The sequence below is a fragment of the Schistocerca piceifrons genome, chromosome 6 (genome assembly GCF_021461385.2).
Source record: "Schistocerca piceifrons isolate TAMUIC-IGC-003096 chromosome 6, iqSchPice1.1, whole genome shotgun sequence".
In the NCBI taxonomy this organism is placed as follows: Eukaryota; Metazoa; Arthropoda; class Insecta; order Orthoptera; family Acrididae; genus Schistocerca; species Schistocerca piceifrons.
This window is the reverse complement of record NC_060143.1, coordinates 82,162,170-82,168,798: the sequence shown is the minus strand read 5'-3', so window position 1 is coordinate 82,168,798 and position 6,629 is coordinate 82,162,170.

Here is a 6,629-nt window from a genome sequence, read left to right as displayed (position 1 = left end):
CAAGGGGAAACTACGGCCGTAATTTTTCCCGAGGGCATGCAGCTTTACTGTATGATTAAATGATGATGGCGTCCTCTTGGGTAAAATATTCCGGAGGTAAAATAGTCCCCCATTCGGATCTCCGGGCGGGGACTACTCAAGAGGATGTCGTTATCAGGAGAAAGAAAACTGGCGTTCTACGGATCGGAGCGTGGAATGTCAGATCCCTTAATCGGGCAGGTAGGTTAGAAAATTTAAAAAGGGAAATGGATAGGTTAAAGTTAGATATTGTGGGAATTAGTGAAGTTCGGTGGCAGGAGGAACAAGACTTTTGGTCAGGTGACTACAGGGTTATAAACACAAAGTCAAATAGGGGTAATGCAGGAGTAGGTTTAATAATGAATAGGAAAATAGGAATGCGGGTAAGCTACTACAAACAGCATAGTGAACGCATTATTGTGGCCAAGATAAATACGAAGCCCACACCTACTACAGTAGTACAAGTTTATATGCCAACTAGCTCTGCAGATGACGAAGAAATTGAAGAAATATATGATGAAATAAAAGAAATTATTCAGATAGTGAAGGGAGACGAAAATTTAATAGTCATGGGTGACTGGAATTCGAGTGTAAGAAAAGGGAGAGAAGGAAACGTAGTAGGTGAATATGGATTGGGGCTAAGAAATGAAAGAGGAAGCCGCCTGATAGAATTTTGCACAGAGCACAACTTAATCATAGCTAACACTTGGTTTAAGAATCATGACAGAAGGTTGTATACATGGAAGAACCCTGGAGATACTAAAAGGTATCAGATAGATTATATAATGGTAAGACAGAGATTTAGGAACCAGGTTTTAAATTGTAAGACATTTCCAGGGGCAGATGTGGACTCTGACCACAATCTATTGGTTATGACCTGTAGATTAAAACTGAAGAAACTGCAAAAAGGTAGGAATTTAAGGAGATGGGACCTGGATAAACTGAAAGAACCAGAGGTTGTACAGAGTTTCAGGAAGAGCATAAGGGAACAATTGAAAGGAATGGGGGAAAGAAATACAGTAGAAGAAGAATGGGTAGCTCTGAGGGATGAAGTAGTGAAGGCAGCAGACGATCAAGTAGGTAAAAAGAAGAGGGTTAGTAGAAATTCTTGGGTAACAGAAGAAATATTGAATTTAATTGATGAAAGGAGAAAATATAAAAATGCAGTAAATGAAGCAGGCAAAAAGGAATACAAACGTCTCAAAAATGAGATCGACAGGAAGTGCAAAATGGCTAAGCAGGGATGGCTAGAGGACAAATGTAAGGATGTAGAGGCTTATCTCACTAGGGGTAAGATAGATACTGCCTGCAGGAAAATTAGAGAGACCTTTGGAGATAAGAGAACCACATGTATGAACATCAAGAGCTCAGATGGAAACCCAGTTCTAAGCAAAGAAGGGAAAGCAGAAAGGTGGAAGGAGTATATAGAGTGTCTATACAAGGGCGATGCACTTGAGGACAATATTATGGAAATGGAAGAGGATGTAGATGAAGATGAAATGGGAGATACGATACTGCGTGAAGAGTTTGACAGAGCACTGAAGGACCTCAGTCGAAACAAGGCCCCCGGAGTAGACATCATTCCATTGGAACTACTGACGGCCTTGGGAGAGCCAGTCCTGACAAAACTCTACCATCTGGTGAGCAAGATGTATGAAACAGGCGAAATACCCTCAGACTTCAAGAAGAATATAATAATTCCAATCCCAAAGAAAGCAGGTGTTGACAGATGTGAAAATTCCCGAACAATCACTTTAATAAGCCACAGCTGCAAAGTACTAACACGAATTCTTTACAGACGAATGGAAAAACTAGTCGAAGCCGACCTTGGGGAAGATCAGTTTGGATTCCGTAGAAATACTGGAACACGTGAGGCAATACTGACCTTACGACTTATCTTAGAAGAAAGATTAAGGAAAGGCAAACCTACGTTTCTAGCATTTGTAGACTTAGAGAAAGCTTTTGACAATGTTGACTGGAATACTCTCTTTCAAATTCTAAAAGTGGCAGCGGTAAAATACAGGGAGCGAAAGGCTATTTACAACTTGTACAGAAACCAGACGGCAGTTATAAGAGTTGAGGGACATGAAAGAGAAGCAGTGGTTGGGAAGGGAGTGAGACAGGGTTGTAGCCTCTGCCCGATGTTATTCAATCTGTATATTGAGCAAGCAGTAAAGGAAACAAAAGAAAAATTTGGAGTAGGTATTAAAATCCATGGAGAAGAAATAAAAACTTTGAGGTTCGCCGATGACATTGTAATTCTGTCAGAGACAGCAAAGGACTTGGAAGAGCAGTTGAACGGAATGGATGGTGTCTTGAAGGGAGGATATAAGATGAACATCAACAAAAGCAAAACGAGGATAATGGAATGTAGTCGAGTTAAGTCGGGTGATGCTGAGGGTATTAGATTAGGAAATGAGACACTTAAAGTAGTAAAGGAGTTTTGCTATTTGGGGAGCAAAATAACTGATGATGGACGAAGTAGAGAGGATATAAAATGTAGACTGGCAATGGCAAGGAAAGCGTTTCTGAAGAAGAGAAATTTGTTAACATCGAGTATAGATTTAAGTGTCAGGAAGTTATTTCTGAAAGTATTTGTATGGAGTGTAGCCATGTATGGAAGTGAAGCATGGACGATAAATAGTTTGGACAAGAAGAGAATAGAAGCTTTTGAAATGTGGTGCTACAGAAGAATGCTGAAGATTAGATGGGTAGATCACATAACTAATGAGGAAGTATTGAACAGGATTGGGGAGAAGAGAAGTTTGTGGCACAACTTGACCAGAAGAAGGGATCGGTTGGTAGGACATGTTCTGAGGCATCAAGGGATCACCAATTTAGTATTGGAGGGCAGCGTGGAGGGTAAAAATCATAGGGGGAGACCAAGAGATGAATACACTAAGCAGATTCAGAAGGATGTAGGTTGCAGTAGGTACTGGGAGATGAAGAAGCTTGCACAGGATAGAGTAGCATGGAGAGCTGCATCAAACCAGTCTCAGGACTGAAGACCACAACAACAACACATTTTAAATATGATTAGTTTATTATGTATCCTATTTTCAATCCTAGCTGAACTTGGACTAATCTCTCATAAGTCACATGGCAACGCAAATAATTTCATTTGTGGCCATAAAAATATTTGCATAAATAGCTCAACTACATAATCTATGAACAAATTTGCCATCAGTTACGTACTTGTAACAATTCACTGTTCCTGCAAAGTGTTCCTTTACAACCTGTGGGCATGTTGCAGTGACCGCCACACAGTTCGCTGGTTGAACATTGTGTGCCACCTACAAGGGGTGTTCAATAAGTTATGCAACATTTTTTTTGCCAGTTTCAGTTGAAAAAATGCAGAATTTCTTGTTGGACACTGTACAATATTTCCGCTTCAGCCCTTGTAGTTTCATGAAGTTCTGATAGGTGCCAGCACTATACAAAGACTTCAGAATGGGTCTGTGACAGAGGTGCATTCCAAGCAGAGAGCTTTCATTGAGTTTCTTTTGGTGAAAAATCACAGATATTTATAGGCCCTTGCAGAATGTCTACGGAGACCTGACAGTGAACAAAAGCACAGTGAGTCGTTGGACGAAGCATCTGTCACCATTGCAAGAGGGTTGCACAAGCTTTTCTGATCTACCAGCTGGCTGCACACAGCTGTGACTCCTGCACTGCTGAAATGTACAGGCACAGTCATTTGAGGTAATCGATGGATGCAAATGAACTGAACTTCTCCTTTTCCATGACAATGCAAGCACTCACACAAGTCTGCACACGTGAGAGCAGCTCGCAAAACTTCATTGCAGTGTTCATCCTCATCCACCCAACAGTCCAGATCTTGCACCTTCCATCTGTCTGGCCCAATGAAGGATGCACTCCACATGAAGCAGCACATGGACGATGGAGGGGGTGGGGGTTATTGATGCAGCAAGAAGTTGGCTCCGATGTCAACCAGCTGAGTGGAACCATTGGGCATACAGGCCCTTCCAATAAGTTGCTGAGACCTGAGACAGTCACATTGGATGGAGATTATGTTGAAAAATATGGTTTTGTAGCTAAACAAGCGGAGAATAATATGGTGTACATGTGCTGGAATCCTGAACAGACCTAACTTGCTTTCGGAGGTATGTTCTGCATTACTTATTGAACGCCCCTCACATAAGGGTGTTCCTGACTTAATCGCAGCTATGCAGTTGGGGGGGGGGGGGGGTTAGTGTTTGTGGCATACCTTTTACCAAGTGCTGTCATTTAATCGCAGTTCCAATGAACTGCACAAAGAGTGACTGCTTACTCTGTAATTAGTCAAACCGCATCCCCTCAAGGGGCAATTTTTAGGAGAATATTCCTAGATTTTCACTTAATACTGGTTCATGGGACTCTGAAAGTAAGCTTTTGCGGGATGCCGGCCATCTGTTTTTTTTTGTGTGCTCCAGTTCAGGCTCATCTCTTCTTCTGTGATACTGTTCTGTGAGTCCATCATACATGTCACAATTCTTGTTAACCTTCTTTCTACATATTCAGTATCCTCTCTTAGCCCTGTCTGATACCAGTTCCACACACTTGAGCAATATTTTCAGGATGGGATTCTTAAGTGTTTCGTAATCAGTCTCCTATATGGAATATGACTGCATTTTCCCAGTTTGTCAACAAACCATAGTCTGTAGCTGCTTTACATATGACTTGAGTCTATGTGATCATTCCATTGTGTGTCCCTACAAATTGTTGCATCTCGTTACTTGTATGAACTGGTTGTTTACAATTGTGTCATATGGATATTTTAATAATAGCATACTAATTTTCTGCATTCTGTGAAGAGCACATGTTGACATTTCTGAACATTTAAAGCATGTTGTGAGTCTTCACACCACTTTGAAACATTACCAACAACTGACTCATCATTTGTGTGGGTATTCTTTCTTCCCAGGTACTACTTCATTAAGACAGCTACATTCCTATGCAGATAGTTTGGTGTCACTGGTGATTTTGTCTGACAGGTAATTAATATACTACAGGAAGAACAACCGTCCCAATTTGCTTTCCTGAGCCGTGCATTGTGATCTTTGATAGCAACTGAAGAGTAGAGGATCGGCAGTGAACATCTTAATATTGATTCCAGCAAATGTGAAAAACAGCTTAGAGGGAAACATTCCACGTGGGAAAAATATATCGAAAAACAAAGATGATGTAACTTACCAAACGAAATCATTGGTATGTTGATAGAGACACTAACAAACACACACACAAAATTCAAGCTTTCGCAACCAACGGTTGCTTCATCAGGAAAGAGGGAAGGAGAGGGAAAGACGAAAGGATATGGGTTTTAAGGGAGAGGGTAAGGAGTCATTCCAATCCCGGGAGCGGAAAGACTTACCTTAGGGGGGAAAAAAGGACACACACACACACACACATCCGTCCGCACATATACAGACACAGGCAGACATACGTAAAGGCAAAGAGTTTGGGCAGAGATGTCAGTCGAGGCGGAAGTACAGAGGCAAAGATGTTGTTGAATGACAGGTGAGGTGTGAACGGCGGCAACTTGAAATTAGTGGAGGTTGAGGCCTGGTGGGTAACAGGAAGAGAGGATATATTGAAGGGCAAGTTCCCATTTCCGGAGTTCTGATAGGTTGGTGTTAGTGGGAAGTATCCAGATAACCCGGACGGTGTAACACTGTGCCAAGATGTGCTGGCCGTGCACCAAGGTTGCTGGTCATTCCCACATAGAAAGCTTCACAGTGTAGGCAGGTCAGTTGGTAAATCACGTGGGTGCTTTCACTCGTGGCTCTGCCTTTGATCGTGTACACCTTCCGGGTTACAGGACTGGAGTAGTTGGTGGTGGGAGGGTCCATGGGACAGGTTTTACACCGGGGGTGGTTACAAGGGTAGGAGCCAGAGGGTAGGGAAGGTGGTTTGGGGATTTCATAGGGATGAACTAAGAGGTTACGAAGGTTAGGTGGACGGCAGAAAGACACTCTTGGTGGAGTGGGGAGGATTTCATGAAGGATGGATCTCATTTCAGGGCAGGATTTGAGGAAGTCGTATCCCTGCTGGAGAGCCACATTCAGAGTCTGGTCCAGTCCCAGAAAGTATCCTGTCACAAGTGGGGCACTTTTGGGGTGGTTCTGTGGGAGGTTCTGGGTTTGAGGGGATGAGGAAGTGGCTCTGGTTATTTGCTTCTGTACCAGGTCAGTAGGGTAGTTGCGGGATGCAAAAGCTGTTTTCAGGTTGTTGGTGTAATGGTTTAGGGATTCAGGACTGGAGCAGATTCGTTTGCCACGAAGACCTAGGCTGTAGGGAAGGGACCATTTGATATGGAATGGGTGGCAGCTGTCATAATGAAGATACTGTTGCTTGTTGGTAGGTTTGATGTGGACAGATGCGTGAAGCAGGCCATTGGACAGATGGAGGTCAACGTCAAGGAAAGTGGCATGGGATTTGGAGTAGTACCAGGTGAATGTGATGGAACCAAAGGAGTGGAGGTTGGAGAGGAAATTCTGGATTTCTTCTTCACTGTGAGTCCAGATCATGAAGATGTCCTCAATAAATCTGTACCAAACTTTGGGTTGGCAGGCCTGGATAAGTATATATAAGCAGGATAAAATTGTATGGTA